General features: G+C 38.9%; 1 protein-coding gene across 1 annotated transcript in view; it reads left to right on the forward strand.

Moving 5' to 3' along the window:
- Positions 1-986: 986 nt before the first annotated feature.
- Positions 987-24484, forward strand: part of COL21A1 (collagen type XXI alpha 1 chain) — a 179095-nt gene continuing 155597 nt past the window's right edge. The window contains exon 1 of the mRNA XM_082637999.1: positions 987-1116. The gene's annotated coding sequence lies outside the window, so the exon portion shown is untranslated. The remainder of the gene's footprint in view (positions 1117-24484) is intronic.

Here is a 24484-nt window from a genome sequence, read left to right on the forward strand (position 1 = left end):
CAAGATCAATTCCCTGTCCTCTTAGAGCTCACCTTGAGACAGACGCAAGACACAAGAATGACTTGTTAGTAAAATTTCAGATAGCGATCTGTTGAAAATAAAGTGGGGTGAGGGGATGGGAATGGTTGTGAGTGGCTCCGTCTGGAGCGGGGCAGGAAGAACTCTCTGGAAGGGGCATTTGAGACATGAATGAAGAGAGGCAGGCACCTGTAATAAGGTCTGGGACAGAGTTTTGGAGGCAGAAGGAATAGCAAGTGAGACTAGAACTCACTGCTGTGGATAAGAAAGGGCAGAAAGTCCCATGGGGGGCGGGGCGGAGCTGCGTGAGAAGTGGGGCGAGTGACGGGTGAGAGCCAGCTGGGGCCAGAGCACGTTGGCGGGGAGGGGAGGGCGGCGGGTCTAAGCGCATGATTGTTAAAGAACTTTCTGGCTGCTCTGTGAGCGATGGACTAAAAGGGGCAGAGCGCAGAGCATCCCCTTATCGGTCACCTTATTCCAGACCTTCCCTGTCACTCCTGAGTCCTCGAAGGTAACTGCCTATTTGAACATGAACTTCGCCTCAGGTTTTCCGGCAGCTTAGGTCAAAGGCAGGTCCACCAGTCAGCTGCTGGGCGGACCAAGTAACTGACCCTGGAGTCCAGAGGCCGGGCAGGGGGCCTCCTTGGATCCACGCAGGTGCTGCTCTCAGGTCCTGCCTCCCGTAGCCCTCGTTCTTTCCACCTCTGAGTGGCCTTGACCTCTCCTCCTTCCCCGGAGTGCCTCAGCCCGCCTCTCCCCAGTCCTAGCGGGAGGAGAACTGAGCTGACTTCTACCAGGGTTCCCTAGGAGCTTGCACTGAGAATCCAGATCCAAAACCCACCCTCTGGCCGCTGCCCTCGGAAAGGGGGCGGGTGGGGGCGCGAACCTTATCTCGGGCTCCGCCTCCAGGGGCCGGGAGTGTCCCTCGCGCGCTGCACCAGCCGCCGCGGGCAGACAGGCTCCGTGCTCCGGGAGGGCTGCTGATCTGCTCTAGCCCAGGTCGTGTCCGGGCCGCGACCGTTCACTGCCGGGACACCCCGGGCCCACGCGGAGCGCGCAGCGGCTGCGACGGCACCCCTGACAAGGGACGCGCGCCAGGTAAGGTAGCACCTCCTCCTCCAGTGTCCTCGCCCGAATGACAAACAGGGGACTTCAGGCTGGCCCTCTCGCGGCTGCAGTTTCCAGTTTGCACTCCCGAGGGTACAGTTTCTTCCCGCGCACGCGGAGGCGGTGGGTGAACTGCGAGGTAGAATCCGCGCCCAGGCTGGAGGCTGGGACGCAGGATTTGTCTGGCAAGGTTACTGGGTGGTCATATAATCTTGGGAGCCTCTCTGGGTTCTGATTTCTGTTTGGAGTGTTTGGCCTCTGGGAATGAATAATGCGCGGTTATTTACGCCCCTAAGCTCACCCCTCTGGTCCTCGGTCGGTCTTTCTGGAAGGGGCTCTGGTGTCCACACGTGGGGCGCGAGCGCACGGGGCGGTGGGCTGTGCGCGGTGCCCCCGAGGCTCTTTGAGGCTGCTGCCCAGGAAGCTCACTCAGGGGAGCTTAAAAAAATCTGGTGCTGCGGCAGCACCCAGATCAATTAAATCAGAATCTCTAGGAGTGGGGCTCAAAACTTCCCAGGTGATTGCTAGGTGGAGTAGTTTGGGAACCAGTGAGTGAGAGCCCTGGTTCTCCAAGGAAGGGGTGGGAGGGCTTCTGGACAGCAGCGGCAGCGGCAGCTGGGAACTTTTAGAAATGCAAAATCTGGGGCCCTCCAAGGAGGCCTAGACCTCCTGAATCTGAAACTCTGGAGGTAGGGACCCAGCCCTTTGTGTTTTCGTGGACCATCCAGGTAATGCTAGCACTTGCTCACTTTTGAGAACTCTGGGCTGGATCTCAGCGCAGGGAAGGGCAGACACCTTTGAATTCCCTTGCAGAGGGAGGAGGGAACAGATCCCTTTTCAGAAAGTCTTAGGTGTTCATCAGTAGGGTTTTGCCCATATTTAAAAAAAACAAATACCATGGACTTTGGAGGATCCTATAAAGGGCAGAGACTTAGCCATCATCTCGAGCAATTTTTTGTCGTAGAGAACTTTTTCTTTTTTTTTTTTAGAGTTGAAGCCAAAGAAGAAATGTACCTAAGAATCTCCTGGCTGTAATAACATGAATGTTTGGCCCCTGCTTCGATGCTCCCCATCACCCCTGTCATCAGTGCATGCTACAAAGCTCATATAAAGTATTTTTTTAAAAAGCAATTGGAGGTTTCAGGGATTCATGCCAATTCTCCAGAGTGAAAGGGAATTCAGCATTGCAGGTCTCTGGACTCTCTGAATGGCTCCTTTTTTTTCTTTTAACAGAGATCTGAGATTTCAAAATTTCGGTGAAAAAAAAATTCCAGCTGTTCTTAAGTCATTATTACAGAAATAGAATGACTTTGCAAATAGGCTTAAATGGATTCAAAAATCTGACGTTGGATAAAAAAGCTAGAATAGGCATGACTGTGGTCCTAGAACATGTGTGCTGGGTGAACACTGCTCAGTGTACAGAGACTTCCTGTGCAGAGAACATTTATTTTCCATGCCAATTTGTAATGAGGTAGAGAAACCTTTAAGGGACAGGTCCTAAGCTTGTGTTTAGATGCTGGGGGGAAATATAGGTAGTGGTGAGGACTAGGAGCCTGGATCTGAGGCCCAAACTGCAGGTTCAAGACCTACTCTCCTGCCTCTCTGCACTCTGGGGCAGTGGCATAACTCTGTGAGTCTCACTTTCCTCATCTGTAAAATGGGGACTGCAGTAGTACAATGTATACTTCTTAATTCTCATGTTGTCAGAGTTAAAGGAAATAATGCTTCCAGCATAGTCAATGAAATATTTATTAGCTCAAAATGTGCACACACACACACACACACACACACACACAAACTAAAAACAAAACAAAAACCTAATCCCCAAACACTTTGGAATGAAAACTGTGTTGATAACATGGTCACATTTTTTATCTACACATATTTACATACCAACCTCACCCTTAGAATTTACAGTTTTTCCTTCTTACTAGAATGTGAACATATGGATGTCCTCCAATTATCTTCTTAATTTTATTACATGTTTTATATAGAACTTTCTAGAAAAAAAATTTTAGTAGATTATCTTCAAGTCAACAGCCCGGTTATGTATCTACTCATTGTCTGTGGTAAAGGATCTTACCATCTGGTGGAATTTATAACCTAATCACATTCAGATTTAAATAGTCTTAAAACCTGGCTCTCCAGATTTTAACTATCATTCATTATAAAAGAAAATTCAAATGGTAGGCATGGCATGCTGTATCCCCCAAGAGAACCAGTTTAGAAGTACTATCTGGTGTTTCCTAGGTACCTGAGAGGGAGAAAGAAATGAAACCTTATTCAGTTACATCAAGGTTTGTTCAAGATAATGTAAAAGAAAGCAAATTGAGGGCACATCAAGGACTAAACTGGCAAAAAGTGTTGGTGAGGTAGTTCAAGTGTCCTTTTCCTCCTTAAATGCAGTAATTTCAAAATGCTTCAAAACCACATACAGAAAAAGCAGTTTGATTGGAACTGATCTGGATGATCCTCTTAGGACCAAATAGTTCTAGTAAAAAAAAATGTGTGGGTATTAATTCCAAAAAAGATGCCAAATAATTCTGTACTTTGAAATGAGTCTTGATTCACCTTTAATTTCAGTTATAAATTGAATTAGTATTTCTAACTTAGGGTGCCTTTTTAGGACTCATCTCCCATCTTTAAATGTAAGAGGTTGTACCATTGCAGTTTCCAATCCTCTGTGACTTCTAGAAGACTAAACATAATGCAAGTTTCAGCATATAAACATCTTAGTAACTCCTCCATTCAGGAAATCAGATCTTCATTAGGACACTTTTAAAATTACAATGTAATATTATTAAATTCAATATAATAAGAATGTAAGGTTATTAAATTAAATGTAATTACAATTTAATGTATGTAGGGTTTTCTCTTAGGCTCACTATGTATGAAATGAGGAGTGCCTCTGGCAATGAAAAGGGAAGATCAGAGGCACCTCTCTTGATGGAAAAAATAAAGGCGTGTGGAAGCCAATTCAAAGGCTTAGTAATCAAATTATGTATCCTGGATAATTTAACTGAAGAGCTGAGCATCTGTGATGTCGCAATTCAACGACAAGTTGTGGCAGCCCAGTGAGTGGCCAATTAGGAATGATCACTACTGCAATGCCCCACAATAATTTTGTGATTCTCCACTTGCAGCCACAAATCCCGGGGCAGAGATAATCAAAAAGAGGTTAGCTAATTGCATTTGTTTTCCATAATTTGGCTCACTTGGAAAGGTCTTGATGGCCTTCATTTCAGTGCATTTATTTTGAGGGCCCCATTTGTTCCAAAGTTGATGGTTTTACTACTAAGGCCAATCTGGAAAGTCTTGTGAGTAAAAACAAATCACAGGAAAGGGCTATATGTTTTTATTTTGTATTTATTATCTTTGGATTATATTTCTCAGCATGCAGTGGTAATTCTTTAGTTTGATTCATTAACATTCGTGTGGGAAACAAGTTGAAATATTTATTTCTGGCAAGTGATCCAGTCTCACACAAAGAGAATTAGCCATGGAGGCTGAGTTCTCGAACTTTCTCCATCTCATGGTTAAGGACACTCACTCTCAATCCAAAATGCTAAGCCTTGAATCCTGACTCTGTCACTTACTAGTTGTTTGAACCCGGACGAGTTGCATAACCTTTCTTTACTTCTGTTTCCTCATTAGTAAAATCGGGGTAATGGTACCTACATCAGTGGGATTATCATGAGGAGTCAATGAGTTAATGTCTCTAACGTTCTACCAACAGTGCCTGGCTCACAGCCAAAGCTTAATAGGAATTTGCTATTCTTTCACCTTGGACGTTAATGAATGGTTTAAGCTGAAGCTCTCTTTTCTCTTTTCACCTCTGAAAATTGGATCCCGAAAAGGCAGTCCTAATTTAGGTTATGTTCATTTGATGCTTTTTCTGTTTTAGCTAGTGGGAGAATTTGATTCTGAATAAGTGAAGTCCTTCAAGTTTCTCAGAAAATAATACAAGCTTTTGAACAACATTCTAAAGCTTCCCAAATGCTGCTGCTGCTGGCTTGAGACCACACTTTGAGAATCACTGCTTCACTCTACGAGTTCCCAAACTGGACTGAACACTGGAATTACTGGAGATCAGTGTTCTAGCATGTTGATCCTCAAACTGATTAAAAAGTTAATTAGTTGGGTTAATTTATTGTGAAAGTAGTAATCTACTTTGAAAAAGAGAGGCTGTGTAACAGTACACATTAACTGTATACCTGGAATTCCCGTATACTGATAGAATTTTTAGGGATATTAGAATTTGCTTAATCTAAATGAGGAAACAGGGTCTTGGAGACCTCATTCTTGGCTAAGGGCTCAGGAATAGTCAGTGGTGGCACCAGATGACAACAGGTTTCCTGTGTTCTACTCTGTACATTTTTCATTCAACTACCTTGTCTTCTGAAAACAGGTAATGTGACAGAAGCACATAATCCAAGATAGGGTGTCCTGGGAATGCTATGGACCTGCCTGTCTCCCTTGACCCAGTTTGATTTCAGGGTTATTAATTGAAAAGCTTTTCTAAATGAAAAACCACTGACACCAATATGGTCACCTTGTAAGAAAATAAACCTGTAGCTATCAATTGTGAAAAGGATGATTTTTTTTCCACTAGGTTTACCATTTCTAAGGATTCAAGTTAGTTTTTCCTCTGCTGTTTCTTTAGCATTTTGGCTTTTACTAATGAAAAACTCAGAGATATCTTTGAGTTTCAGGAAACATTGAGAAGTTTCTCAAGTCCAAGTTTGATGACCTTCTGGGAATCCTGCCAGTTGCTTGTGTTTGATTCACTGTTTAATTTTTGTTTTGACTTGTCTTGTTTTGATCTAGGTCAATATAGCCATGACTGCAGTGTTATGTTACCTGTTAACTGTTTGATTTTACAGTTATTGGTGTCAAGAAGAAAAGATTAAGGACCAACAATATTTTCTTTTTAAATTCAAAGTGAAAAGAAGTTCTAGTGAAGTTTGAGCTTTATAGGAAATTCTTCTAAATATATTTTTCAGAAATTTAGTCTTTTAACTTTTTATTAGGTAAATAAAAACGAACACTCAGAATATATGTCTTATATTTTTATGTTAACTTTCAAATCCACATGTGATTCAATGATTGAAACAACTTATTGAATTACATACTTTTAGAAATGCTAAACCTTGCTGTATATATATATTTCCTACTTTATTAGGAAGAGAGAGTTTGATTCCACCTCGAGGGCATGTCTAAGCATGTACCAGTACCCAGAATTAGATAGAATATTAAAGATAAGGCAGGGAGGAACATTCTTTGTAAGTGTTCAGCCAATCATCACATAGCGCTGAAGTGCCTACCCAGTGCTTGGCTATCTCAGGGGGATTCAGAGAAGTTGCTATGTGCGGTTTAGTAAGTCTATTAATAGCCAATTGGCAGTTTTCTTTTTTAAATGGAAAAATCCCTTTAATATATTATATAAAAATAACATTTTGTACATATTTTTAAGTGAAAAAATGTATAAGGCAAAAATGGTTTTGATTTAAATTTAGAAAAATCAGCAAGCATGGCATGATGTGTCACTTTGTTTCTTCTCAAACCATTTTTGATTCCCATTTAACATAATGTCCTGAAGCAATCTTTAGAAAGGATTGAATATGAATTAAAAAAAGAAATCTCTTGAAATACAGTTGATTTATAATGTTGTGTTACTTTCAGTTGTACAACACAGTGATTCAGTTATGTATATGTTCTTTTTTAGGTTCTTTTCCATTATAGGTTATTACAAGATATTGAGTATAGTTCCTGTGCTATACAGTAAATCCTTGTTGTTTATTTTATATATAGTAGTGTGAATCTGTTAATCCCAAACTCCTAATTTATCCCTCCCCTCTCTTCCCCTTTGGTAGTCATAAGTTTGTTTTCTATGTCTGTGGGCCTATTTCTGTTTTGTAAAATAAGTTCATTTGTATCACTTTTTTTAGATTTCATATATAAGTGATATCATATGATATTTGTCTTTTGCTGTCTTACTTCACTTAGTATGATAATCTCTAGGGCCGTCCATGTTGCTGCAAATGGCATTATCACATTCTTTTTTTATGGCTGAGTAATACTCCATTGTGTATATATACCACATCTTCTTTATCCATTGATACATGCACCCCAATGTTCATAGCAGCACTATTTACAATAGCCAAGACATGGAAGCAACCTAAGTCTCCATCGGCAGATGAGTATGATTTGAATTTGTATCTTATCAAGAAGTGGAGGGGTTATCCCAGAGAGAGGCACTGCAGAGAAGAGAAACACCCACGATCCTGAGAATGCAGGCAACTCCGTTACCTCCCTGTAGAAACTCCCCCTTCCCTTGGGCAGTTTGCCTTTCCATCCTTTCACAGTTCCTTCGCTTTTCATTCCCTGTTCAAATCACTTGTTAAACAGCACCTCTGGACTAAGGTTTGAAATGAGAGAGAATGAAAGATGCACTGTGGGGAGCAGTGATGCCACGGTAACTGTCTTAGCTAGAATGGTCTAGGCATTTCCTACTTAGGTCCCTTTGGAATGAGGAGGGAGCAGAGGTGAAAAGTAAAGGTGAGATTCAGAGCTCTTGATGGGATGTGGAGGCACATGGAACGTTATTCAAACTCCTATATATTTAGTGGCAGCAAGCATGTCAGTGTGGAGTGTGAGCAAGGAAGTACCCACAACCTAAGTTATGTGTCATTTCTGTTCTACTGTATGAGTAACAGTATGGTAGAATACTATTTATATATGAAGTACTAAATAAATAGACACCCTCATTATTTCCAAGAAGGCTATGGACCAGGAAATGGGAAACCTGGTTTCTCATTCCAGCCCACCACCAACTCACTAAGTTGGTAGCTTATCAGAAAAACCTACAGTAAGAGAGAGCTGGGAAGGTGTGATTGTAAAGTCTTAGTCTTATTTCATTTTGCCCTTCACATATTTTTCTTTTTCTTGGTGAAAAGCACCATTTGAGACCATCTTGGAACATGTAAAGAACAACAGATTAGAGCATCTGTGCCCAGAGTTTAAATCAATGTAGAGTAGCATCCTTTAGGGAATTAGTCTCCTGAGAAATATAGCATTCATTCCTAAAATTCCTATAACAATGTTCTTGAATGTTCACTGAAGATGGACGTTACTGTGAATGAGAAATAATGAAATAACAGGTCTTTTTATTTCAAGAAAATTGTATTTTCCTTTTCATGAGGCCTAAACAAATTTTTTTTGGCCTCCATGTGGGAATTATGTAAAAAATATTCATTTGTCTTTTCAACACTTGAAAAAAAAATTCTGATTCTTTCTTAATTATGGGTTTTGTAAGGGGAATCATGTTTTTTTTTTTTTTAATTTTTTGCCTTATAACAAATTTAATCAGTTATACATATACATATGTTTCCATATCCCCTCCCTTTTGCGTCTCCCTCCCACCCTCCCTATCCCACCCCTCCAGGCGGTCACAAAGCACCGAGCTGATCTCCCTGTGCTATGCGGCTGCTTCCCACTAGCTATCTACCTTACGTTTGGTAGTGTATATATGTCCATGCCGCTCTTTCACTTTGTCACAGCTTACCCTTCCCCCTCCCCATATCCTCAAGTCCATTCTCTAGTACATAGGGGTAAGACAGGAATAAAGACACAGACCTACTAGGGAATCATGTTTATATGAGTAATCAAATTATATTTTAGAGCTCAAAATTGCATGTTTCCCAAAATGTTAACAATTGCATTTGGGAGGTAGCATGATAGATATTTTCTTTCCTGCTTTTCTTTGTTTTCTCTATTTTTAATACATATGTATTACATTTATAATGCAAAGATAAATGCATAACTACACGCTTTGTAGAAGGAAACATATGAAATGGTAATTTTAAATTCCCATACAAATGAGAGAGAATGATGTTACAGTGTGATTCATTTATGTTCCTGTAATTCACAAAATACATGTTGTGCCAGATGTACTTTGAAATACCAGACACACTAATAACAGTAAAATCTGGCTAAAATTACACAAGTAATTTTTCTTAAAATCAGAACATCACTTTATTACTCCTTGTGAAAGCCAGAAGAATATTATGTACTCTAATACCTTAAAGCCATTGAAGATTATAGCTGAGATTGGGGTGGGCGTTATGTAGTCGTGGCCCTGACACTTAGCACCTGTGTGACCTTGTGCGTGGTTTTTAACCTTTTAAAGCTTAATTTGCCCATCTGTCAAGAGAGGATCATAGGACCTTCTTCATACTGTGGTCGGGAGGAGTAAATGGAATAATGCACATGAACCCTTTAGTATAGTGCCTGGCAGGTAAAAGTCCTCAAATTTGCTCAAATTAGTTATTATCATAAGTATTCTCCCTACTTATTAGCTTGTTCACACGTGTGATTTGGATATCTACCTTGTGGAAAGTGGGTTGCTTCTTCAGATGAGGCTATCCTCTGGGCAGCCTGGGTCATGGAGGAGAGGCAAATCCAGGTTTTTACCCTTCTCCACTTGTTCTGGGAGATGCAGGGGAGGGTGTCTCCTGAAGCTAGCAGTGTGCTAGGGGCGATGACAGAGGCTTTGGAGAGCAACGCCTATGACTCTAGGTGTTGATTCTGGAGTCTGGGAGTCTGGCACCCTTTGCCATATGGCATGGTCCCCAGTCACTGCGATTGTTGTGGGGGGTTGAGGGTGTCCTCAAGTCTGTCTTGCAGTTGCAGGTGGTTTTTCATGAGCTCCTGGATTTTAGCAGTTGTAGAGGTCTCTTTGGTCAGGACCCTGGATTGTCCATCTTAGGCTCTGGGAAAATCAGATCTCTTTGTCTCTGGGCAGAGGCAGCCCTGAGTTTCAGTACCCATTTCCCTCCTCAGCCAGGGGCCTTTGTGCAGCTGCAGCCCAGACTCTGGTGCATCTGTATAGGATATACATTAATTCATCCATCTGGCAAACAGTTTCTCCAGCTCTTTCTATAGATTAATCTAGATCCTAGGGATGCAGCAAAAAATGAGACATGATCCCTGTCCTCAAGGACTCACATTCTGTTTGTAAATTTCCCCATGACTGCTTGGTATGTCAGGGTTGGTTGTTATACCCCAGAGATCCTAACCCTAGTCCAATGTTGCTCACAGTAGAGTGCTTCAAGGGGGGTGAAGTGGTTGACTTCATATGTTAATTGTTCCCACACCCACTAATCTGAAGGTTTATTATTAGGGTCCCTGGTTGGATCTATGTTTTCCTCAAAACTGCGATGAATTTTACATATATAATGTGCATCAGTAAGTTTCTACAAAGTTTTTAGACTAGGCACATAGTCTACCAATCCAAAAACTAAACTAAGCAAAAAACCATGATGAACTGAATTGAATTGACTGAGGTTTGACAGAAGGAAGTTATGGAGATACTGGGAAAATCAGACTCGATTATTTTTAGACTACACATGTCAGAGCCCTGGAAAAAAGTGTAAATATTTTTGAGCTCTGATTCTTCTCAATTATTTAATTAAATGAATGTCTGGCCAGTTACCAATATAGGATATTGAGAGCCATTTGTGCATCTGTGTTTCCTTAACTGTGCCTCGAAATAATTTTAATTTTTAGCTGGATAGTGTAATGTCACATCGGACGCTTTTTGGCCAGACCTATTACTTCATTAAATGCTAAGCTTGAGTAGGGCAATGAGTTTGTGCATTTTAAATGTTTCTACTTTGTCTCGGATAAGGCTGCCAAGTTGAATTCCACATCTTCCTTCTAGTAACCTGCCATGTTTTAGATCTTTGGGCCTAAAGCAGTCTAAGTAAGACTAGTGAAGCAATTATGATTTCATATTTTCAAGCTTGATATGAATGCTAATGACTTTAATTTAAAAACAAATGTGTGCACACTTTCCCCTTTATCCCTTCTTCCAGTTTTTCCCCAAAGATGAGCACATATCATAAAGGTAGCTGCAAGAAGAAACTTTTTCCTTTTCCTTTCTTTCATTGTTTTCATATTGCCAATCCTTAGGCAAGGCCAATCTGCTTTACTCAAGACAGTGTCCTCAAGGAATCCGATTGTTACAGGACTGCAATCTTCCCAAAATGCAGTGAAGAGAAGACAAAGCCCTGCTTCTCCAGAGTGTAAGACTTTGCTATTATTACTCTAGACTCTAGAGAATTTCAAATTTTGACTTTTTTTTCCTTCAATATCTTTCTCCTGGGATTTCCACTTTCTCAGATCCGTCTATTGATATTGCTAAGGCAAAAGGGAAGACGGTTTATTTTATTTTCTGCAAAAGCAGCAAGAATGGGTTTCAGTTTCTATAACCATTGTCTTCATTAGGAAGTTGGGAAGTTTTAAATGCAAAATAAGGAACTTTGATATATCAAGAGAGCGAGGGGAAACAAGAATTCCCAAGGAAGCTGTTACTGTGTCTTTCATTCCATCACAAGGAGTTGTTGATAACTGCAAAAACGTTGATTTTGTGCTATATGGGAAAAAAGTGATGAGTCAACAAGTTAAATTTCAGTGGCTCCCTGGGTACCGAGTAGACTGAGGTTGGCCATGGTCCCAGGTTGCTTATGATACGGTTGGGAAATGGACTATTTCAAATATGATTTTGGAGAGCAAATAAGACTCTGTAACTGAGCTCCAAAAGGTCTAATAGTGGAGGTAGGCACCTTGGAAGACATGGTCTGTTTTTGTCATGATTTGCTTCATGGAGGATGTGTGGCTTGAAACTGCTCTTGAAATGTGGTTTAGTTTACATGCACACCATAGTCAACATAAATCATAGGGTTGGAGATTATCTTACAAGTAATTGTTGTTTATAACACAAATGTTGTTTATACCAATGATGCTTGATACGTTAACCTCTCCCTATAACAAAACTGATGAGCACATGATCTCCAGTCTGGTTGGCCTTCCCTGGACACGCTGAGCTTTGATTCTTTCTGGCCATTGGTTGCTGAGTAGAAAGGGTGTAGCCCTGTTCTTTTCTTACTATAGCCCAAACTAATTTCTGGCAGCCAGCTCACACTAATAACTTGAGTTTATCATTGGCTAAGGACTTTTTATCTCCTCAGCCCTCCTGCTGTTAGGCCAAAGATTCCTTTTAAGCACTCCACAATCCAGATTTTGGATCCCAGGATTTTTATGTGTTTCTTTTGAATTTTGTCTTATTGCCATTGTCCCATTATTTATCCAGGTGAGATCTTATCCACAGGCTTTCATTCAGTCAGTTAGAGATCTTTCTCAGCTTTGCTTTGTCTAGAAATTTGATTTTCAGGTCAACATTTTCCTCGCTTGAATTGTGAATAACCAATAAACTGGACAGGGTGCATGCCAGAATTCTAAAACATCTCACTAAAAACCTCCTGCATCTGCTGTTACTCTCCATGGGGGAGCCATTTGATAGGTTTTATATCCAGATTACATTTATGTGCTTTTACTTTTGAAATACCATTAAGTACAGTATTCTACAGGTCATACTGTACAGCACAGGGAACTCTACTTAGTATTCTGTAATAACCTATATGGGAAAAGTATCTGAAAAGGAATGAATATATGTATATATCTAACTGAATCACTATGCTGTACACCTGAAACTAACAAAACATGGTAAATCAAATATACTCCAGTAAAATTTAAAAAATATTTTAAAAAAATGAAATAAAAAAAAAGTACAGGTCTGTTTAATGTGATTTATTCTTGGCACTTGACAAACATCGTGTAATGTTTAGGACTCATTCCCTTTGTAAGTTTTTGTAAGTGCATTCTCACAAACAGGAGTGAGGCTTAGAATATCTAACAACCAGAAAAATCAGGGCATCAGCCTCCCCACTTGGGCACAGGGCAGTCAGAAAAGATGGCAGGGCAGCACTGCTTCCTGCCAGCTGACAACTGTTTTAAACCCTCAGCCTTGGGGGTTTACCAGAGGTATATGTGCTCTTGACCTTCAGAGCTATTTCTTTTCTCCTTTCTATAAGTTCCTGATGTTTATTACTCAGACCCTGAGCACTGGTTTATATTTCACAAATTAAGATGTGCTGTGAAAGAAGCTTAGAACTGGGAATGGGTATGGCTTGTTTAAGGAACTTGATGGGAAGGGAGGGCTTAGAGTGGGGAGAGTAGGAAATGAGATATTTTGGTACGTGGGGCCTGGAGCCCTTCCATAGAAAGTGGTCATTGAAGCAGTGAGGGTGTCTTTGTTTCTGGGCAAGGGGCAGTGGCCAATTGGCTGAGCACGGATCTGTTAATCACAGGCCAAAAAGAAAAAGTCCAAAAGAAGAAGACCAATCAAGAAAAGGGCTATCTTTCAAGAGATAACTGAAAAAAAATTGCCAAGGGCACTGTAAAAGCATTGATTATCTCAAAGAAGAATAACTTTTATGGAGGGTATGATCTTAAACAGAGGGAGATAAAGGAGCAGGGTATGGGGCGTGGGTGAGGGAAGCCATTCATTTGGGAGATAAGGAAATCATTGATATTCAGGTGAGCATTTCCTTTGGTGATGAGGATGTAAGCACAATTTTACTGAATTTTAGAAAAAAATGAATGATGAGCTTTTGAAGCTGTAAGACGTGTATAATAATTGCTTGCAATGTATGGTCAATGGAAAACAGTAGGGAAGAATCTAGAAGGGGCAGATTTAAGCAGAGAAACATAACCTTTCTGCCTTTCTGGTTACCATTACAGTTTCATTGTTACAAAATATTCCTTCATTAAAGAGAATACTTAATATGTCAGTGTGAATGCACATTTCCCCCTTAAGTACCATACCGCACTTGGAAAACCCTTGTCAGGCTCTATTACTCAAGTGCTAATTAATTTGCAGAATATCCTCCAAGTAAAAGTACAAAGATTTGTGTTCCTCCAATTTTAGAAATATTCAGTCCTGGCCATCTCTGAATCTGTGAAGGGAAAGGGATTTTGAATATAAAGAAGAAGGAGGGTAGGTATGAGGACGCACTGGAGGAGCTGTGGAAAGTTTTCTGTGGGCCATTGTGAATTCCAAATATGACCTTCCAGATGGTTCTAGGCTATCATTGTACCTCACTTTAATACCTGAGCTACAAAGGGGAAAGGGGGATGGGGAAAGGGGTAAATCAGAGGTTGGGATTAACAGATACACACTCCTATAGAAATAGATAACCAACAAAGACCTACTGTATAGCACGGAGAACTATACTCAATATTTTGTAATAACCTATAATAGAAGAGAATCTGAAGTTATCTATATCTATATCTATATCTATCTATATATCTGAATCTCTGTGTTGTATACCTGAAACTAACATGATATTGTAAATCAACTATACTTTGATAACAAAATTTTAAAAAACCTAAGTTAGAGAGCTCTTCTTCCCTAACATTTGCCTCGTGTTTATTTTATGGAGTTGGTATTCTTATTAAAAGAAATACTGAGAGGGAAGACAAAGGTTTGTAACACATTATTCAGGTTATTGTCAACTCATTCACAGAGATGATACACTTAATAGGGGAGAGCAGAGTCTGGCATCAACTGTGGACTGGTTGGTGTGCATGTTGTGGTTCCAAGCTCCTCAAAAGTGTCTGCGTTGAGCTGGACAATATCAGTCAGTTCCCATGTAACCAGCATCCATTTCTCTTTCTGTCTGATGGCCTGAGAGTCTGAGGTTCAGTTGGTTGGTGGATCTGTCAGTTGGGTTATCAATTTCACTTCCTCTTTATCTTTCTTTCTTTCTTTCTTCTTTTTTTTTTTTTAGAAAAAGTATCTCTAGAAGTGTTTATTATTGTACTATTTGTATAAGATATAGAAAATATCCTAAATGTTCAGTACTAGAGAGAAGATTGATATCTGCATTGATTATGCAACAGCATTAAAAATGATGTTTAAGAGTAAACATGTCTTTAGATATAATAGGTAGAAAATAGTAAACAAATTTATATACAGAAATGTTCATGTCAAAATATTCAGAGAAAAATGGATACAGTTTTAGAACTTATTTTTTAGGAAATGGATCTTTTATAAATATGAAATATTCCTTTCTTGGCCCTGTTTAATACTTTTTTGCATTCAAATCTATTTTACGTTGTGTACCTATTTAGTTTTATTAGCATTTGCCTAGTGATTTATTTTTCTGTCTCTTTATTGTCAACATTTTCTGTCACTGAATTTTAGGTGGGTTTCTTGTAAGAAGTATATAGGTGGACTTAAAGAAAGCCCACAATCTGAAATATTTCTGAATTCTAAAGAGTCAAGTGTAACTCATTGAATTTTGTTATGATTGGTAATATGTTTGAACTCTTTCTCTGCATCTTACTTTATATTTTCCATGTTTAACATGCTTTCTTATTCTTTATTATTATTGTTACTCTTAGTTTTTCCGTCTTTGTTTGGAATTAATTTTACTTCATTTTCTTCCTCTACCAGTTATTTCTGGAAGTTATATTCTTATTTATATAATAGTGATTACTATTACATTTCTTTATATCAATTAAAACTTGTATTTTCCTACTAATAGCTAGTTGGTCTCTATCCCCCTCCCCCAAGATAACTTACTTGTTCTATTTACGTGATTTTTATCACCTTCACTGCCCTCCATCCCCCATTCCACAACCAGCTCCCAGTTTGAGGGCTTGTGTTTTATTTCCAGAATGTTATTAATTTTTTCTGGTAACGATTTTAGACTGAAGTTTATTTTGAAGGAATGGTTAGTGGAGGCCAGCAAATTTTGTTGATTAAAAAAAAGTTTCTATCCCACAATTAGATCTTTGTTTTATTTTCTTGTAATTTTTTGAAGAGAGTGAATAGACAGTAGAGTTTTGAAGAGTTCAAATGTTCAAAATATCCAAAAATGAAAGTTTCTTTGGTTAAATCCAAACCTATTTCCTTCAGGTACAGCAGAAACTAACACAACATTGAAAGTAACTGTATTCCAATAAACAAAACAAAAACCAAACAACAACAACAAAAACTATTTCCTTCAGAACTTTGAAGATTTTGATCCATTATCGTTTAGCTTCACTTTTGTGATAAGAAGGCTCTAGAAATCTGAATTTTATTCCTTTTAGATATCCTCCCCATTCCTGCCCCCTACCACTCAGCCTTACAGAACCTCTTAGGATGTTTTGCTTTATCCTTTGAATTATGATTGTTCACCAGTATTTGTATAAAAGGTCTTTTTCCTCCCCATTCAAGAAATTTGGTTCTTGTGAGACCCTCTCAATCTGAAGATTCAAATTTTATTTAGCTCCAAAAGCTTTTATTTTACCTTTTCTTCCATTATTTCTACTTATGTGTCATTGTATTCTTTTTCCTTCTGAAAACTCTTTTTTAATATTTTGTAAGATCTGTGTCCTTTGCATTGTGGTCTGGCAGAATTCTTCAGCTGGGTTTTCCATCTAGCTACTTCCCTCTTCAATTATTTTCACATACATCTCTGAATATATTAATATTCATATTCAAATATTCTTACACATATCTCTAAATATATGAATGACATTTAAGCTAGTCTGTCTTCTTCAGACTGTTATTAACTCTTTCTATGGGTGTTAGTTACTACACCTGCTGAGTTTATGGGCTTCCTCCACAGTGCTGGTTTTTATTGTTCACATCTTTGTGTTTGCAGTTTTGTGTTTACTACCGTACAAGTTTTTTTTTTCTGTTTACTGTAGCTTACTGCTAATGATTGTGGGTTGGGCAACATACTGGTGCCATGTCATCTGGACATGGCTATTTCCTGTTCCTCCTGGGTTTGTTCGTGGCACACCTAACTGAGACCGGTTCTGCCCATCCAATCCAAGAGCCCAGACTCATGGCTTCCCAGGGATCCAAAGGAAGAGAGCTGTATAATGTCCAGGAGGCCGTGTTCTTCCTCATCTGCACAAATCACTTCCTCAGTCTGAGAGGTATCCATCTCTGTCAGGGTGTTCTTCCTCCTCCTGCTCTGAGAATCCTTTTTCTTCCAGCTCTGAGCAACGCTGTTCCTCTGACCTCCCCAGCAGTATAGGCAATGGGGTTCTGAAAGGGTCACGTCCAGTATTACTCTGACAATATTTTAAAGTACCTGTAATTGTGGAAAGGAAAAAAAGTCAGTTTGGCACCTGCTTTATTATTTCCTCTCTGAAGTGAACATTCTGGAACAAGCAATATCTGGATAGCCATAATTGCTCCTTGGGCTCTTGGGTGATATAGCTTTAAGGATATCATTTGCAATTTCTCGTGAACAGCATTTGGATGATATAGAAAAAGAAGGACATCTCCTTTTGAACAATGTCTGACATATTGTAATTCTGAGTCTGCGCTTGGCAATTGCTAGAGAAATGTCAGTTTTCCAGCAAGAACAAAGTACAGTGCAGCTGTTTCTGCTTTCACCATGGAATTTGGAAGCCTGTATAAGAGATTGTAACCAACCAGTTTGGGAGTGAACAATGAGGTATGAGATTTTCCCACCTCATGAGTTTCTTACATTGTAGATGGCAAATTTGATAGTAATGATACTATCTTGAGTTCGGCTATTATGATACCTTTTAGGGCTCCTTTCTGCAAGAATTTTTTATAAGTATTTAATGACAATGTCACCTCCTATAATTCATCACACATAACGTCACACACACACTCGTCTCCCATAACAGGGATTTAAAGATATCTTTTTAAACATTGCACACTGTTCTCGTTTGCCAAGGTGTGGACCAAAATATTTACAAAGTAGAACGTTTTCTAGTTCTCTTGGGTTGGTTTTTCCCTAGGAAAGTTTCATATTTACTCAGTTTGAGGTACAGTATTGTCACTTTCTAGAATACCAGGCATAATTTTATTAAACTGTAAGAATAAAACACATTTCGGTGCCCAGTTGCACATCCTCCACCCACACCCCCCACTCTCTGCCATTTAAGAATATCTGGACTAGTTCTCTCTGCCATCCCAGTTGGCAGAAAATCAAAATTCGACTGTGGTATTTGTTTGCTAACATTTGTATGTGTGTGTGTGTGTGTTGAGGAGAACAATGTAAAATAGTTTAAGAAATGCCACATTTTAGGATTCAAAACCCTACTGCAAGCATTCACTTGGATTTGTGTAATACTTGTCATTTGTTTAAAAGGATGACCATTTTCAAGAGATTATTTTTTGGTCTGATAACTTAGCAATAACAAAAAAAAACTTTCATGGAAAGAGAATGATCAGTGACATTGTGCATATCTTCGGAGCTCTTTGAATGTAATAAAAATAGGTATGCTAATTTTGATTACAAAATACTAACTTAGAGAAAATTTAGAGTATATTAGATCTAGTAGATTCAGTTTGGAATAATGGAAAGAAATAACCTTTTGGGGGGATTTGTTTTAAGAAGCTAATTGTTAACCTTGTATTTAATGGAATAAATAATTCGATAAATCATTTAAGAGAACAGTACCGTGTCTAATTTGAAATGGAAGAGATCCTCCAGCTCCTTCCTCTCTTCCCCTCTGGTTTGATAGAGGAGATACTGAAGTCCAGCCAGCCTTGTTTTCTTGCCCAGATTCTTATGGTGTCTTCGTGGCCTTGCTGGGTCTGGGATGCAGACGGTCCAGCTGCCAGAACAATCCCTTTTTCCCCACACCTAGCTGAATAAAGCCAGGAAGGAACTGAATATTGTTGACTCATCACTTTTAAACAAGTTATTGTTATTGAACTTAATATAATGCTTCTTTAATTGGCAAATGCAGATGTTCATCATTTTCCATGCCAGAGCTTCCTTTTATATGGTAAAAACATTGCACACTAGTGTATTTTTGAGGATGGGCTTTTCGTTTTCCATTCTTTTAATGTAGTTAATCATGTTTTATTTGGTTCTCTTGAATGTCAGGACGGTAGATTGTTCACATTGGCTCTTTTCTTTCTTCAGGAAATATCTCTGGCATACCTAGTGAGGTAGTGGAGCCATCTGGGAGGTAAAAGAAGATTGTACTGCATGAGATATTTATTTGTTATTCTTGGCTGTTTAGCAGTCATTTCCCCCATAGAAACAAAAGGCTGGCTTTTGGACTGGCAGTGCTGTGAAGGGTACATAGGCAAAGAGCATGACAGTGTATTTGGGGAAAAGGGTAAGGAAACACTGAAATTTGTTGAAATTCTTGCATTTAAATAAACACTTACAAACATTTCACATGGAAGATAGAAAGTAAGAATTAAGATGAATTCATTTTGGAAGGGAGAAATTTGAAACTAAATAGGTAAATACTTCATTTCCCCCATAAACAATAGAATAGAATAGAATAGAAACATAGAATGTGCATATTTCACATTTGTATTTTCTTAGTTGAAGATAAAAAGTAGAATATTGGAAATTGGGAATATTAAGTCTGTGACAAGGACTGAGATGCAGTAGTTATTTTGCAGTTTTGAAATATGTGCTCTGCCCTTAAACATCAAAACATAAGTAAGCCTGATAAAAATCATACATGACAATAAGGTAATAGCAATACAAAGTAAAATAATTTTTATTACCATTCATCTTGGTCAAGGGTGCCATTTAAATTAATATAAGAATTGTATATATTCCTCACCAATATAATTAAGCTCTGTAGAATTAAGGAAAATCTTTTGGAGCTTGAAATTTTTTATTTTAGGGGCAATAAAAAGTCATGGAATTCTTAAACCTTGGAAGGTGCTAAAAATATGTCACTTCATGATGGCATTTCTTTTTTTAAAAAATTTTATTGAAGTATAGTTGATTTACAATGTTGTGTTAATTTCTACTATACAGCAAAGTGATTCAGTTATACATATATATACATTCTTTTTTATATTCTTTTCCATTATGGTTTATCACAGGATATTGAATATAGTTCCCTGTGCTATAAGGTAGGACCTTGTTGTTTATCCATCCTATATATAATAGTTTGCATCTGCTAATCCCAAACTCCCAATCCTTTCCTCCCCCACCCTTTATGGTATTTCTTTATTGATTTATTATTGAGAGAACATTATATTAAAGAAAGAGTAAAACTTGGACTCAGTTCTTTGAGATTGATCCTATGGATATAATACCATGTTGCCCTCAGTCTTCCATGGTAGTCATAGAACATTGGATTAAAAGAGCCCAGTGTGGATATTATTATGTTTCTATGCATCTGGCTTAGTTGGGGCTCCGAAGAACAATGACTTTAAAACTTCTTTTAACAGGACCCATAGGAAGATATTTTATATTGTGGCACATCTGTATTATTTGATAGATGTATACCAAATGTTTCATGATAAATATCTACCTTTTCTACATGTATGATGTTCTGACATTTGCTCTTCCATTCATTCTATTAAGAAAACACTGGTAATGACCCACTAAATTGTTTTCACAATTGACTGATGGATCATGGTTTGCAGTTTGAATAACTGCTGTAAAAGTCCTCCATAATTTTTTTTTGGGGGGGATGATGAATTTGTAGTTATATGTGATTATTATTAACTTTGTTTGCCAAATATATTTTGGGTACATGATCGGTTGACATCTCCTGACCCCATGTTAGTTCTGGTCAATGAGTTCAGTGGAAATCAACATATGTTTCTGGACTGGAACATTTAATTGCTGGTTCGAGACCCCCCAGAGCTCTTTACCTCTGTCATGGAAAATGGCCATGCTCCTTAGAATGGGTCTGAAAATGAGTAATATGGCATAGAGCCTGTAGTCAGCCCCCAGTGGACATAAAATATGAGCTAAAAATAAACCTTTGTTGTTAAAAGGCACTACAGTTTTTGGATATATTTGCTATTCAGCGTAGCTTAACCTTTCCTGTTCAGTAGATGATAATTCAATTACGTGTTCTGCTGGTGGGAAAGAACCTCCATTTGAAATATTAACTTTGCGTAAAAACACATAGAAGTTTAAAAATAAGTTAATTATTTCTGATTTTAAAACAATATGTGTTATTTATAGAAAAATTGGGAAAACATAATTAAAAAGTTACATATTCATGATGCTACTACCTAGAAAACAATTTTGACATTTTTATGAAAGATATATATATGTATATATTGACAAAATTAGCTTACTATGTAGTTTTGTATTTTGTTTTTTCTCTTACTTTTTTTTATGTCATTAAATTTTCTTGGAATACACAAATATCATGCCTCTGTATATGTGTATATCCAACCTATAGATGAACCAGGGTTTATTAAGTTATTCTTATACTGTTAGACATTTTAGTTTGGTTTAATACAGAGTTTCAATGTAGTAAAATCTCAGCCCTGGGCACCCAACAGCAAATAGTAAGCCAGAATAGGACCCGCACCCGCTAATGCTGCTTTGTGTCAATTGTATCTTCTCATAATCCCACTCCTGGCACATAGTGGGTCTACATATTATCTGTCAAGTAAACAGTTCCATATGTATGTACCTCATATGAAGTTTATACTTAATTTTCTAAAAATTAAGAAGCTTTTAATTTCCTCTGCTCCATCTCCCAGCAAACAATTAAGCTGTTTCTGCTTCTGAGTTCTTTTGCTTAGGAAAGGACCAGAGGCTAGGTCATTCTCATTTCTCCCCTCAACACCAACATGATCCAGCACATGGCCTATCTCAACTCCTGAATTTCTCTCAACTCCAGTCCCACCCCACGTCCTGCCTCAGGCCCTCCTGATGGCAGAGGCCTTTCTGTTTTCTTGTACATCATTCTCTCTTTTGCTGATACAGTGAACTTTCTAAAATGTGAACCAGACTATGTCTACTGAAAATCTCTCTATAGAATCCCAGAAAGAGCTTTAAAGACAAAATCCATTGCTCTTCACTTGATTTAAAAGGGCTTTCATGGATTTTTTCTTGAGGACCCTCTCCATCACTGTTATTCATTGCCCTCACTGCCTGCTGTGGACTGCATTGTGTCTTCTCCAAATTCACGTGTTAAAGCCCTTACCTGTATTTGGAGGTAGGGCCACTAAGGAGAGAGAATTTAGGTTAAATGAGGACATAAGGGTGAGATCATAGGATTTGTGTTCTTAAATGAAGAGACACCAGAGGGCTGGTACCCCACCACCCAACACACACACAGCCAGCAAGATGGCAGCCCACCTACAGAGGGGTCTCAACAGAACCCACCATGCTGGCACCTCATCTCGGACCTCCAGCCTCCAGAACTGTGAGGAAATGTGTCTTTTGTTTAAACCCCCTAGTCTCTGGAACTTTGTAATAGCAGCCAGAGCTGATGAAAACACTGCCCCTCATCCCCTACAAGTACTTCACTCCAGAAATCTTACTCTAGGAAAGCTGTTTCACTGAGCGCATCCTGCTCTTTAATTGTTTTCCAGGCATAATCAGGTACTATCTTCCTCTCCTCTTAAGGTTATCTACAAATCCCTGGTTTTTCTTCAAGTCACAGGTCAGACTTTATCACATCCTGGAAGGCTTTCCCATCTCCCCTCCCAGGTGGAGTTAGGTCTTCATTTCTCTGAGCTCCCCTGGTGCCTTAGCTATACCTCCATTAACATCTCTCCTCTTCTATGGCAACTGCATAGTTGACGTCTTTCCACTGAACCCTACGGTTTTTTTTTTTTTTTTTTCGGTACGTGGGCTTCTTACTGTTGTGGCCTCTCCCGTTGCAGAGCACAGGCTCCGGACGCGCAGGCTCAGTGGCCATGGCTTACAGGCCCAGCCACTCTGCGGCATGTGGGATCCTCCCCAACATGGGCACGAACCCGCGTCCCCTGCATCAGCAGGCGGACTCTCAACCACTGCGCCACCAGGGACGCCCTGAACCCTACGTTTTTAAAAAATTTTATTGAAGTATAGTTGATTTACAATGTGTTAATTTTGGCTGTACAGCAAAGTGACTCAGTTATACCATATATATGTACATTCTTTTTCATATTCTTTTCCATTATGGTTTATCGCAGGATATTGAATATATGGCATATATGGTATATCCCTGTGCTATACAGTAGAACCTTGCTGTTTATCCATTCTATGTATGAGAGTTTGCATCTGCTAATCCCAAACCCCCAGTGCATCTCTCCCTCCCCTCCCCTCCTCCTCATTGGCATCCACAAGTCTGCTCTCTATGTCTGTCATCTGTTTCTGTTTCATAGATATGTTCATTTGTGTCGTATTTTAGATTCCACATATAAGTGATAGCATATAGTATTTGTCTTTCTCTTTCTGATTTACTTTTTGTTTAGTATGACAATCTCTAGGTCCATCCACGTTGCTGCAAATGGCATTATTTAATTCTTTTTTATGGCTGAGTAGTATTTTGTTGTATATATGTACCACATCTTCTTTATCCATTCATCTGTTGTTGGACATTTAGGTTGTTTCCATATCTTGGCTATTGTGAATAATGCTGCTATGAACATAGGGGTGCATGTATCTTTTTGAATTATAGTTTTGTCTGGCTATGTGCCCAGGAGTGGGATTGCTGGATCATATGGCAACTCTAGTTTTAGTTTTTTGAGGAAACCTCCATACTGTTTTCTATAGTGGCTGCACCAATACACATTCTCACCAACAATGTAGGAAGTTAACCCTACATTTTTAAAGGCCATTAATTATGCTTTTCCATCTTTGTATCCCCAATGCTTAGGATGAATGCCCCATTGCCTGAAATGGGGTGGCCATAAATATTGTTGAATGAATAGATGAATAATAGTGGTAAAAGAGTTATTTATTTATTAACTTTTATCTTCTGAAGGTTTTTTTTTGCCTCTCTCTTACAGTCCAAACAACCAGACTTCACGTGTTCTCCTTATCAAAACCAGCTGTCAAGACAGGATTTAAAATTCATTTACACTGAAGTATAAATAACTGATTAACAGTTTATGTCTCCCAAGGGAATTTCCATTTTAACAAGAATAGAATTCTTAATCTACAAAAATAAATCTTTCTTGGTGGAATTTCAAGCTTAACAAGCATATGGGATTGGTTTTAATTGGGGCTGGGGGTGGGGCTTAAGAAGTTCTCTCTACTCAAAATTCAGACCTTAAATGTGAGACCAGACCTATCACCTGCTGGCTCATGGAGGAGCTGGCATGTCAGATTATGCAGCAAATTCACTTTTGTTTCTGTTGCTCAGCATGGATAGGATGAACTGCACATCTGGTAAACGTTTGCACATGAAATGTGTATCTGCCAAGCATTGTGGTTTCCTGGTACATCCCCGTGGCTCTGAGTCAAGGTCACAAAACCAGCGTCACAGAGTTTTGGTGATCTGGAACTGAATTCTGCTTTTAGTTATCAAGAAATTTGCTCCCTTAGTTTCTTTGGAGACCCTCCATGTCGCCATTATAGGCTTGGAAAAGCCCTTGGGTGATTCAGAGCCCATTCAACTGTTTGAAGCCATCCCACAGGGATGAGAATCTTGTCTCATTAAAAAGAAATCTCCCCAGAAAATGTTTCTCAATTTTTCTCAGTGACCCATTTTCATGTCTGATCTCTCATCAAATTTTCATTCTCTAAGAAAGGGT

This window comes from Mesoplodon mirus (assembly GCF_964341445.2).
Source record: "Mesoplodon mirus genome assembly, chromosome: 12".
In the NCBI taxonomy this organism is placed as follows: Eukaryota; Metazoa; Chordata; class Mammalia; order Artiodactyla; family Ziphiidae; genus Mesoplodon; species Mesoplodon mirus.